The sequence below is a fragment of the Geotrypetes seraphini genome, chromosome 11, assembly GCF_902459505.1.
Source record: "Geotrypetes seraphini chromosome 11, aGeoSer1.1, whole genome shotgun sequence".
Lineage (NCBI taxonomy): Eukaryota > Metazoa > Chordata > Amphibia > Gymnophiona > Dermophiidae > Geotrypetes > Geotrypetes seraphini.
In genome coordinates this window covers 69998158-70011471 of record NC_047094.1, presented here as the reverse complement: position 1 = coordinate 70011471, position 13314 = coordinate 69998158, and the positions used below count along the sequence as shown (strand labels likewise).

General features: G+C 40.1%; 1 protein-coding gene across 5 annotated transcripts in view; it reads right to left on the bottom strand.

Annotated features, from left to right (window-relative positions):
- GRIK5 (glutamate ionotropic receptor kainate type subunit 5) overlaps positions 1 to 13314 on the bottom strand; it is a 359271-nt gene that overhangs the window by 71544 nt on the left and 274413 nt on the right. The gene's annotated exons all lie outside the window — the stretch shown is intronic.

Below are 13314 nucleotides of genomic sequence, written 5' to 3'. Positions count from 1 at the left end.
AATAGCAATGTTTTGTTTGTGGGAAACTGATGCATATAGTGAATCACTAACCAGATAAGGAAGATGGTAAGGTAGGATCAACTGGAAACAATCCACAAATACAAATTATCCCACTTTGGAGTGTCAAATATGGGATAGGAGGGTAAAGGGTCTCAGAAACCCGCTTAATTTAACACATAAATGTATGGTATCAAGACTAGATGGGTTAGTCTTGATCATTGACCCTTATCTCAACCTCCTCCACATTAAAGATAAGTGAAATTACTTATTGTTAAATTCTTTGAAAAATTGGAGTATATAATACTATTGATTACAGTAAGATTTAAGTAAAACACTGGGGAGGAGGTTGAGATAAGGGTCAATGATCAAGACTCTAACCCATCTAATCTTGATACCACACATTTATGTGTTAAATCAAGCGGGTTTCTGAGACCATTTACCCTCCTTTCCCATATTTGACACTGCAAAGTGGGATAATTTGTATTTGTAAACTGATGCATATCCCATGAATTGCTGAAAAACTTAGCCCAAGACCTTCCAAAGTATGAAATATGGTGGCCTCTTTCCAGAATTCTGAGAGAAGTAACAATATCCCATCCTATCCAAAGTCAAACTATTTGCTAGCTTGCTGACCCCTCATACCACAGAGGTGGGGGTAAAACATTTATCCTTCCTTCCTCCCCCCACCCCTGCTTTCTTCATGTATCTATGTGTCACTAGATTACCCTTTACATTGGTTGGCTCAGGTTTGTAACTTTCTCTTAGGAAAACAGTTGGGGCAATCTCCATCAAGGGCTATACACCTAGTCCAGTGATTTTCCACTTTTATTGTTCTGTTCCTCAATGGAGAATGCCCCAACTTTGTTGGTTGGACTGAGAACTTTTCAGCGGCCCCTCTTATATAAAAATCCTTGGAGGGATTGTCCTTTTCTCTAACCTTCCTTGGAAATGCTAGGACTCAAGGGGAACACTGCCAAAGGCCAAAGTAATGTAGGAATAGAAAAGGAAGTGTTAGCTTTGGGGTCTGTCTCCCATCAGGTCACGGAAGAAGCCTGAAGGAGTAAGGAGAGGTCCAGTTAATCTACAAGAGGAACAGACTGAGGAACAGACTCATGATTGAAAAAAGCAGACATCAGAGAGGAAGAAGGGTCCATTTGTCTACACTGTCCAAAATCTAAAGAGGACTAGTGCAGGAGTTTAGCTACTAGCCAGGAAAACAGTAATCGAGTGTGAGGAGACATGGAACCTATAGCAAAGAGTTTGTGAGTCAGTTTTTCATTTGAGTGGGGTGCCGCAGGGTTCAGTGCTTGGACCCATGCTCTTCAACATCTTTATAAACGATCTGGACATTGGTACGACGAGTGAGGTGATTAAATTTGCAGACGATATGAAGTTATTCAGAGTAGTGAAGACACAGGGGGATTGCGAAGATCTGCAGCGTGACATAATCAGGCTCGAGAAATGGGCATTGACATGGCAGATGAGGTTCAACATGGATAAGTGTAAAGTGATGCATGTCGGTAACAAAAATCTCATACACGAATGCAGGATGTCTGGGGCGGTACTTGGAGACGCCTCCCAGGAAAGAGACTTGGGAGTTCTGATTGACAAGTTGATGAAGCCGTCCATGCAATGCACAGCGGCTGCGAAAAGGGCGAACAGAATGCTAGGAATGATAAAGAAGGAGATTATGAACAGACGGAGCAGGTTATCATGCCACTGTACTGTATAGTGTGCCCTCACCTGGAGTACTGCGTCCAGCACTGGTCACCGTACATGAAGAAGGGCATGGTACTACTCAAAAGGGTCCAGAGATGAGCGACTAAAATGGGTAGGGGGCTGGAGGAGTTGCCATACAGCGAGAGATTAGAGAAACTGGGCCTCTTCTCCCTCGAAAAGAGGAGATTGAGAGGGGACATGATCAAAACATTCAAGATACTGAAAGGGATAGACTTAGTAGATAAAGACAGGTTGTTCACCCTCTCCAAGGAAGGGAGAACTAGAGGGCACTCTCTAAAGTTGAAAGGGGATAGATTCCGTACGAACATAAGGAAGTTCTTCTTCACCCAGAGAGTGGTAGAAAACTGGAACGCTCTTCTGGAGTCTGTCATAGGGGAAAACACCCTCCAGTGATTCAAGACAAAGTTGGACAAGTTCCAGCACAAGTGGAAAGTAAGCAGGTGAGGCTGGGCTCATTTAGAGCACTGGTCTTTGACCTAAGGGCTGCTGCATGAGCGGACTGCTGGGCACGATGGACCACTAGTCTGACCCAGCAGCAGCAATTCTTATGTTCTTATCTACTTGTTTTTGTACCTGTTTTGAAGAAAGTTCAGTTTAAAAAAAAATAATTTTATTCTAAACAGTCATTCCAAACTGGAAGAGCCTTAAAAGCTCATCAACATGGTCTCAATAATCAGGGGTGTGGAGTGTCAGCCCGTATCCACATAACTTCCCAGGACTATATAAAAATAGCACCCAATGTAGGCATGCTGGAGTCACTTTGGAAGCACTGGCAAGTGTCCCTATCTGTTTCTTGCTTAACATTTTCTTTTTGAGAAATTTGGAGCAAACTGCTTGAGAGCTTCAGCTAGATGGGCACAGTTTGTTCCCCCAGGAAAGAAAATCCCATGAATACTTGGTACTATGGAGGGGTGACTCCTTCTGGAGCAGAGAAATGGACCATATGATGTCATCAGAAGCTCAGTTAGTGACCATAAGCATGAAATGGGAAATATAGAGCTTGCTCATGGAACCAAAAAATAATAGAATCAGAAAATAATATTATATATTGAACTAAGGCCAGTACTGGGCAGACTTGCACGGTCTGTGTCTGTATATGGCCGTTTGGGGGAGGATGGGCTGGAGAGGGCTTCAGTGGCTGGGAGGGTTTAGATGGGATGGAGTAGGTTTTAACGGAGATTGCGGCAGTTGGAACCCAAGCACAATACCAGGTAGAGCTTTGGATTCTTGCCCAGAAATAGCTAAGAAGAAAAAATTTAAATTGAATCAGGTTGTGCAGACTGGATGGACCATTCGAGTCGTTATCTGCCGTCATCTACTATGTTACTATGTTAAAAGACCTAGAAGTATTCAAGCAACAGTTCAACTTTTTTATAGGAGGCAACTTAGAAGAGAGATCCTCCAAACAAGCCAAAGAGGTTTTCAACTGATACAAGTGTAGCTCCCAAAAGGAAGTTGAACCCAAGCAAGCCACTGCTGTTTATCATACATCACGAGAGCCCCTACTGCTTTCAGTTCTGCCAATTCAAGACAAAGTTGAAAACATTTCTATTTCTTGACATCTTTGAGACCTAACTGCTCTTGTAATGCGACCTAAAATGATTTTATCTTCAGCAACCCCTCCTACTGTTTTTCCCCTATACGTTCTCTTTTACTTTGAATATTGTAGTTCTTGCCTTCTTACCTTCTGTTCTTGTTTGTCATGGTTTTTAATGTCTTTGAATGTAGTAGGCATCCCTAGAGATACCTTGTCATTTTAAGTTTGTATTTTAGCCAATGTACACCGCTTAGAAGTCTGATTAGGTGGTATAAGAAATTTTAAATAAACTTGAAACTTGAGACAATGGGTCACAGCAAGTGTCCCCACTACCACCTGCACCACGAAGTCGCTCCTGCTGAAATGTTTTACCTAACACCATCCTTTTTACAAACTGGATATTGAAAGAATCCTGATATCTTCACTGCAAATGCAACAAATCACTTTTGATGTGACCAAAATTGTATCCCACAGTAGGGGCTGCAAATAGAGAAATATGTAAAATCTAGAGGAAGATGACCAATTACCCTGAAATAGGATTGGCAAAATGTGACACGTACTTCATGTCAGCAGCTGGTTACCGCTGAATGTTTTTGGAACCCCAGAATGATAATAGGGTGAACTATTCTTAAAGATTAGTGCACTAATTAAACTAAGAAGTTATTTGGTTAAATATGGGACATTAACCAATAGGTAGCAGCATAAAAAATCCTATTGGTTTTAAAAGTATTTCCCTGTAACTTCATCGAGTGTCCCCTAGTCTTTACAATTTTTGACGGAGTGAAAAATTGAGCAACTTGTATCCATTCTACTCCACTCAGGATTTTGTAGACTTCAATCATATCTCCCCTCAGCCATCTCTTTTCCAAGCTGAAGAACCCTAATCTTTTTAGTCTTTCCTCATACGAGAGGAGTCCCTTTATAATTTTGGTTGCTCTTCTTTGAACCTTTTCTAGTGTCGCTATATCTTTCTTGAGATAAGGAGACCAGAACTGAACGCAATACTCCAGGTGAGGTCACACCATGGAGTGATATAGAGGCAATATAACATTCTTGGTCTTGTTAACCATCCCTTTTTTAAAATAATTCCTAGCATCTTGTTTGCTTTTTTGGTTGCCGCTGCACATTAGGCAGAAGGTTTCACCATATTGTCTACAATGACATCAGATCCTTTTCTTGGGCACTAACCCCTAAGGTGGACCCTAGCATCTGGTAACTGTGTTTTGCATTGTTCTTCCCAATGTGCATCACTTTGCATTTGTTCACATTACATTTCATCTATCACTTTGACGCCCAGTCTTCCAATTTACTAAGATCTGCCTGCAATTTTTCACAATCTGCATGCGTTTTAACAACTTTGAACAGTTTAGTTTCATCTGCAAATTTAATCACCTCACTCATCATTCCAGTTTCCAGATCATTTATAAATAAGTTACAAATCACCGGTCCCAGTACAGATCCCTACAGCACTGCACTGAAAAATGACCATTTAACCCTACCCTCTGTTTTCTATCCAATAACCAATGATAATGATAATGAAGAAAAGGAGGTACACAAAGAAAGCATGATTAGGGGTCTGGTATAAATACATGTAGAAGGAGGAGTAACAATAATACTTTGAGATTACATGGGATGTCATATATCTGAACACTAGTAGAAAAGAAGAAAACTAAGAAGGTCCCATGAAAAGTCACCAAGTATAAAACAGGTGGAAACACTAGTCAGACAGAAGCTCTTTATTATGTGGTTTCAACAAGCACACAACACAGGCCATATTTTAGCATCAAGCCTTCATCAGGAATCCAAAATTGATTTTACAAAAACTCAGATGAGCTGCATAAAAATTAAAATTCCACAAATAAATAGAGCTCTGTAGGAGGCACAGTTGGACTGCCACCTATGTGACATATGATTGTTCCCATCTTCTAAGTTCAATTTTTTTCCAGCCCATTATGCCTAACAGAAGAAACAAAGATTTCTCTAACCTGGAGAAAACAGCCAGATGGTACACCATGGTATTCATTCCTAAAAAAAAAAATACGCCCTCCATATTTAGAAGGAGTCTCGGCTGAATTGACTGTTCCAACATCATGACCCTTTATAAATAACTCCAGTTAAGAAACTATATTCCAGCTGGTACAGCTGAATTGTTCCAAGAAAATGACCTACAATTAGAATGTTCAATGTTTTTGAAAGGACCCATTTGGATTTTAGTTCCAAACGAAAAACCTGGCATCCAGAGACTTTTCTCTGTGTGTTTATGGGTTGTCTTTTTGCCTATGATCTATTTCAGATCTTCCAAGAGTAAAGAAATTTCCAGTGGAACTATACGAATGTCTCAAAAAGACACCAAATGGACTCCGATTTTGATTTGTTATTATGTTATTCAGTATGATTAACATGTGTTGACTATAATACAGTAATTAAAGTTAGTTTTTTCAGTTAACTAGAGGAGAAAAAAGAGAAACAGAAGTCTGGCATTCCAAGCTGCTTCTGTTATGTTTTGACGCTCTGTGGAAATGGCGATTATGAGAATGCCATTATGATAGTCTGTTATGTACTTGATAAGAATAAGTTCTATAAAAATGAAAAATGTAGAAAATTTTACTGTTCAATTTTATTATTGTCACTTAGGTGCATTTTATGATTCTTGTGTGCTTACTCATCCTTATTCATTTCAGTTTTCTCATTTTAATGATTGTGAGGATATTCAGTGAATTAAAGGATATGGATTCAATTGTTGAGTCATTTCTCTAATGTCTGTATGCAAATTTTAGGCAAAACTGTCTAAATGTCCATTTTTCAAGGGGGACAGTGTGACAGGGTCAATAAAATGCCCTTTAAGTTGCTTGGCTCAGAGTTATACCTGTCTCCACCAGCAGTATGTGGTTGTGGGAATTGACATGTAAATGTGTCATCCTTGTGGAAGGTGGAAAGAAGTGAGTGTAGAGGGAGGGGTTTGGCTTTTCTTTTTCCAAAGCTCAAGGGGAATGCCTTGGTTTCCTGAAAAGGGTTCGAGGAAACCTAAGGAAAGACGCAAACTGCTCGATATGCAAAGGTTCTTTTGGTTTTTTATTTATAACCCGCTTTTTACAGAGCGGTTCACAAAGTAGAACGTGCACAATAAAAATATATACATACACTCAATAAATATTTGACATCCAAACAAAAGTGACCAGAGTTCAGACCCTATAAATCATCAATTCCCATATTTCATACTGCAAAACATACTGCAACATTAAAACAGCAAGGTATCCTTGCTGTCAAACATACATTGGTACTCGGTTCCATTCCTGAGGGCCCATACACGAGAACATACCTGCACATGATATATTCAATCTCAAATTCTTGACAGGAGGAATGAACAATTCTGCACGGTGGACAGAACGTAATTTTGGTAATGGGTCATAGAATTGATAGCACCCATCAGACGTGCTGGTGCCAAACCATGGAACACACAAATAAATCATCACCAGCAGTTTGTAACGGATACGGTCTTCCAATTTTAGCCAATATAACTTCACATAATATTCCATCACATGTTCGGTCCTTTTCAAACAAAAAAATGTTCGTACAACCAAATTTTGCACAACCTGCAAAGCACTTAACGTAGTTGCAGGCAATCCCAAGAGAACAAGATTGCAATAATCAATACAGGATAATACCATGATTGCAAAATGATCTTAAAAATTCCATCTTGCAAATATGGCCCAAGTTTACTCAAAAGGCAAAACCTGAAATAAACCTTTTGTATCAACATCTGAACATGGCTTTTAAATGTCAATCTTGAGTCCAGTACTATACCCAAATACTTAACTTCCTCTGAAAATCTAATAGGGGTGTCTAATAACTGAATAGAACCTGGGATATCATATACCTGTGCCTTCTGAAAACACACTATTTTTGTTTTTTGAATATTCAGTGTCAACTGACTGCTATCCATCCATTCCTTCACCTTTAACATCACCATTTGAAGATGTTCCTCTGCCTTTCTCATATTCCTCTCAACAGGAAGCAACAGCTGAATGTCATCGGCATGAAGCCGAAAAGAGACCCCTAAACTCTGCAAAAATTTACACAGAGGGAGAAAATACAGATTGAAAAGTGCAGCAAAAAGTGCAGAGCCCTGAGATACTCCACCCGCTAACACGCTGCGATGGGAAACTTCACTATTTACTATCACTTCCTGCCATCTGTTTGACAGAAATGACTGGAACCATGTTAAAACCTTCCCAACGATATCACAAGCTTCCAGACGGTCAAATAGTATCCTGTGGACTAGCGTATCAAAAACGGCCAAGATATCAAGAAAAATGGCCAAAATCTGACCACTGTCTAGACCTTTCTGTAGTCCATCCAGCATTGAAACAAATAATGTCTCAGTGCTGTAGTGTTGGTGGAAAGCATGCTGCTGATTGTAAGGTTTAGCCCCCAAAATGTAAGGTTTTGGAGGGGTAATGTTGAAGCAAAGGTGGCCTTACAATCTGCCAGGTCCCGTTGAAGATTCAGTAGGCAGTAAAATTACTGACAAAGAGTGCTTTCATAAAGAATATATATATTGTGCAGAAATAAGCTTAATATTACAGAAAAACAGAATTTATAAAGACACATCAAGCATTACAATTAATGAGAGAGAAAAGACAGTTTACCTGCATTACAGAGTCCAGAGGAAAGAGAGAGAGGGGAGGGGTTATGTTCCAGACAGAGAGAGAGGGGTGTTGCAGAGAGGAGGCTTTTATAGATAGAAACTATTGTATTTCCCAGTATCTTTCTGTTTATAATTTGTTTGAGACAATGGTTTGTTTAATTGATAAGGAAAATGTGATACTTGCAGGCATGGTAGATGGGATTAGTCTCTGGCTTCTTTGTCCCATTCAAGTAGCCTATCTTCTTGATAAAAAATCCAGTCTGGCTGGATGCTTAATGTATGTGAATTCTGTGCAGGAGCATTTAGGGTCTATCTGCATCAAGGTTCCAGAGTCAGATTGATATAATGTCCCATAGGCAACTGCTGACATTGGTTAGGCCAACCGAAAATGCTGACTGCTAGCAATGCTAGGCTGACATTGATCATCAAGAATACAGTAGTCCTGTACAAACTGGTCAAGCTGTCTGTAGACTAGTTTTTCCAAAATTTTCACCAATATCGGTAATGAAGCTGACATGGATAACCTGGACATACAGATGATTCAACTGGACATACTGGCCTCACTTGTGTATGCTGGACACTACAGACCTATATTTTCCCATAGCCAGGCCCAGCCTGTACCTTGCTGTCTGTAAACACCTGCAGCCTTTGCAATGCTAACGTTTTTGTCTCTATTCCCTGCTGGAAGATATTTCTCCAAGGTTCTGCTGAACTGTTATCAGTGCTGTATGACTTCATATGCCAGGCACCCTGGAAAGCCATAAAACTTTTATAATGAGCAAGGATCCCTGCAGGACGATGTGGGTGTAGCGAGATGAGAGAACTTGGTACCAAAACATTTGCTCCCTGTCTCTGAACCAAGTTATGAGAACCAAGCAGCTGGATTGTCGAAAGGTCACCTTTGCCAACTTTCAGCATACAAGGACACCATCCCGAAGATGCACAGAATTGTAAAACCACTAATTAGCATCTACATATCTCAGCGCTGGAGAAAGAAAGTTCACCAAGAGTTCTCTGTTTCTGCAAGGCCCCCCCCTACTGGGGAGGGGGTGGAGGTGAGAGAAGCGTAGACTGAGAGGAGGAGTTAGGTATACATTATTTTATGTACCAATAGGGAATTACATAACCAGAATTCAGGGATGTACTTTTTGGAACAAAGGAAGAATTTCTCTGTATAAAAAACACGTGCATTCTTGGTAAAGCCAGAGAGATTCACTTACTTATGCTACGGGGATCTGCTAGCCCCCTGCTAAGCATATGGGTGCAAGTTCTTCTCTCCATTGCATATTCTGAACTGACAATACATTTTTCTGATATGTCTCTGCTGCTGTAATACTGTAAGTTTTTATACTAACAATAAACGAATATTGTCTGTTTTGGAAGATACAATGCCGTCTTGTAGTTATTCCAATGAGGTAAACAAAGCAGCCTTTACTTCAAAGCTATGGGATGAAAGTTATTCATTTCACTAACTCCTAGCTTCTTCTCTTTTATCAGTGGCTTAACTGTCACGATCTTCAACATACAGTATCTTGAACTACTCTCTATTCTAGAAAGAGGTTCATCAGGACAGTGATTTTCGAACCTACTTGCTTCAGAACATATGTCCACTGATGACACTATTGGCTTAAAAAACTCAAGGCAGCAGCCACATCAGATCTCTCTACCTTCACACATAAGTCCCACTTTGCAGTGGTCTCAAAATGCGCTTTAACTTCTGTGGTCACTGCTGGAATACTCTGAATAATGAGTGTGACATTTGAGATAAAAAAAAACAGATTAAGCTCATTAGCAGTGAAAGGATATGAGGGGTTGTCCACAGCTTCATTACTACTTCACTTTCTTACTAACTGAAACAACTCTCGTGGCTTGTCCTTCACCTCTAAAATCATACTTCGATAAAACTCAGTGCGTATTCCCTGGACTTTAGCCCTATATAAATTCCAGAGCTCCATATACTTCACTCTGTCACTCTCCAACTTTCTCTTATGCTTCACACATTCTGACTTTCTCAATTGCTTCCGACACATTAACAATTCCGCAGACATCCACAACTTTCTTTCATTCACTCTTCGCAATCTCTTTTCTCACTTTGGTGCTATTTCATCCAGGGCTTGTTGCAGTGATGTTTGCCACCCCTCAAGGGCAACATCGGGGTCTACCATCTCAAAAGAATCTAACAACGGTTCCCATTTCTCCCATAATGCGGGCTTATTTATCCTCAGCCTCACCCATCTTGGGTGAGACTTACCTAGTCTCGAACTTCCAGATCCATTAGCCACTCTCTTAATCATCATGACACTCTGAATGAGGGCGTGATCTGCCCACGGTTTAAACTCCACCGTCAAATCAGAAACTTCCACCCCCTCATTGGGAGTGAAAATCAGATCTAATATATTACCAGCTACATGGCTAGGTTGGTCAACCCACTGCTCAAACCTAATGCATCCATTGCCTCAAAGAAAACACCCTGCTTCGTTCCTAGTACTTTCTGAGGCAAGTTGAAATCACCCAATATAAAGGTATATAAAAAATCCAACCTAAGCCCTAGCAATAAACTCAAAAAAACCAGAGCTATCCTCAGCCATCATTCCAGGAGGAGAATAAAGCAGAAAAAATTGTACAAAATTCATTTTTTATTATCAGCACATCTATCTCATCCAAAGAGTCTTGATATACCATCGTTAAAGCTACCCCCACCTTTATGATAACCTCTGTATGCCCAATTCCATGCATACAAATTAGGACAGCACGCATTCACCACGGCCACATCAGAACCCTCAAGCCACAATTCAGTCACACAAAACAGATCCATCCTCCCCCGCTCAATCAAATTATACACTACCGCTGTTTTTGAACTCAAAGCCCATACATTAATCAAACCCACCTGTAAAGAGATAACTTCACCAGTTCTAACACCTAGAACTCTAACCAAACACTCAAGGTTTCGCCTCACCTCTCCTTTTCCCCCTCCCAACTCACCATACTGCAGAATTTTAAACAATTACTAAAGAGGCACTTTCTTTTTGTCAAATGAAGTATGGAGCCTGATGTTTAACTGCTAAGATGCATGTAGGGCACTGGTCACTTAATTGATTTTATTATTTGTAATTTGTTTATGTATTTGTCATGTTTTGAGGTGTTGATGAGTATGTATGAATCTATTGTGACCCACTTTGGGAAAGGCGGGACGCAAATACATAAACCATAAACCATCCAGCATGGCCTCAAGGGCAAGTGTCAACCCTTACCCATGCAACCAAGGCTAGCTCAACAGAGCTAAGGCAATCTAAGCTAACTCTTATTTTTGCACCCCCTATCTTTAGGCCACTCTTGTGGTATGAACCTCAAAAACAGGGTTAAGGTTTCAGCCAGCAGAATAATCAGCTTAGGCAAAATGCTGAGGCTAGCTTCTAACTTAATCCATTTATTCAGTGCCAGTATCAAGTTTTTATTATTTCTTGATATCCCACAAATCACAGAATAACTAAGTGGCTTACAATATAATTAGTATCAGTGTACAATAAAATTAACACCATTTGACAAAAATAGTAAAATTAAAAATAACTTACAATACAAAAAGGGACAAGGGAAGAACTCCAGTTTGTGATAGAAAAGAAAGGAGCAGGTAAACACATATAGTAGGGGGAACAGTCTAGTTCAGGGGTCTCAAAGTCCCTCCTTGAGGGCCGCAATCCAATCTGGTTTTCAGGATTTCCCCAATGAATATGCATGAGATCTATGTAAATGCACTGTTTTCAATGCATATTCATTGTGGAAATCCTGAAAACCCAACTGGATTGCGGCCCTCAAGGAAGGACTTTGAGATCCCTGGTCTAGTTGCTCTTCATAGGTATCTCCTATTATATTATTTTAAAAATTCAATTGCATAGGACAGGAATGTCAAAGTCCCTCCTCGAGGGCCGTAATCCAGTCGGGTTTTCAAGATTTCCCCAATGAATATGCATGAGATCTATTTGCATGAATTGCTTTCATTGTATGCTAATAGATCTCACGCATATTCATTGGGGAAATCCTGAAAACCCAACTGGATTGCGGCCCTCGAGGAGGGACTTTGACACCCCAGCTCTAGGAGAACGCATCTCTGAATAGAAAAGTCTTCAGATCTTTCTTAAAAATATTAAGCGAGGTCAGGAGTCTCAGATCACTGGGAAGCAGATTCCATAGCTCGGGGCCCTGAACTGAAAAAATGAAATTATGTGGTCAAGAAATATCTCTCAGGTGGCAGCACTGAACATATGGATAGTATGGTAACCATGCCAATGTTATCTGTTTAATTAGAGCTGCTATTAAGCCTAAACTAAATGAATAACTTACACAGAGAGCAGCTGAATATTGCAACTATCTGAATAATTTGGGGGCCAATCTTCGCTTCTCCCCAACCTCAGACCACAAATATACTGATAATATCTGGGTATTGAGCAGGTAAAACAGCTCAATATTTTTTTGAAAGTACAGGGATAGGCTAATTATGTGTTCACCAGCAAACATATTGTCTTTGAATATCAGTCCAATTGCGTATAATTATTTATTCATATAAAATGTTCCCAGACCAATCAATAAAACTCCTTCAACAACAGGTATAGAGCAGAAGTAGGATGTTTCACTTTACAGCTCTCAATGCAAAAAGGATTTGATTCAGATTCTGGTGTCACATGAGTGATAGCAACACACAACTCCCTCAACTGTTCAATACTGTTAAGTAGCACTCAGCTTACCATGCTACACCAGAAGCATGTTGAAGAACTCAAGCAGGTCAGCACTGGAAATGTGCTAGAACACCAGTTTTCAGTTGAGGAAGCAAATAACTACACAAAAACCTACATGTTAACTGAATTCCGCACCTCGGTTCCGCACCATCGCCTGCTAACTAAACAATAAGAGACTGCAAATTAGAAATAGATATTCAGAGAAAAACCCCCCCCAGGAAACCTAATTCAGTGAGCTGTGAAGCACTGCCAAAAAAACACAAACAAACAAGCAGAAATGCATTTCCTCCAATATTGAACAAAACACACAAAAGAAATCTCTACAATCTGACCACAATTCTTTTTGTACCTTTGTTATCTGATCATTTTATTATTCCAATCGGATTGGTCCTGGTCTTTCATTACCACTTCCACTTGTTGGGTATTTCCTAAGGGGGTAATTCTATAAAGTAGTGCTTTAATTAAAGCATCACAATAGCACATTCATTCCCTTGTCTTCTATCTCCCACATCCTTCATTCATCTTTTATTTCCCAATTTAAATTCTCTGTACAGTACTCCCCTGAAATTTGTGGGGGGTTACGTTCCAGGAACCCCCGTGAATTTTAAGAAACCGCGAATACAGTTTTTAGGCAGGGGAGACAGCAGAGAGCAGCTGGA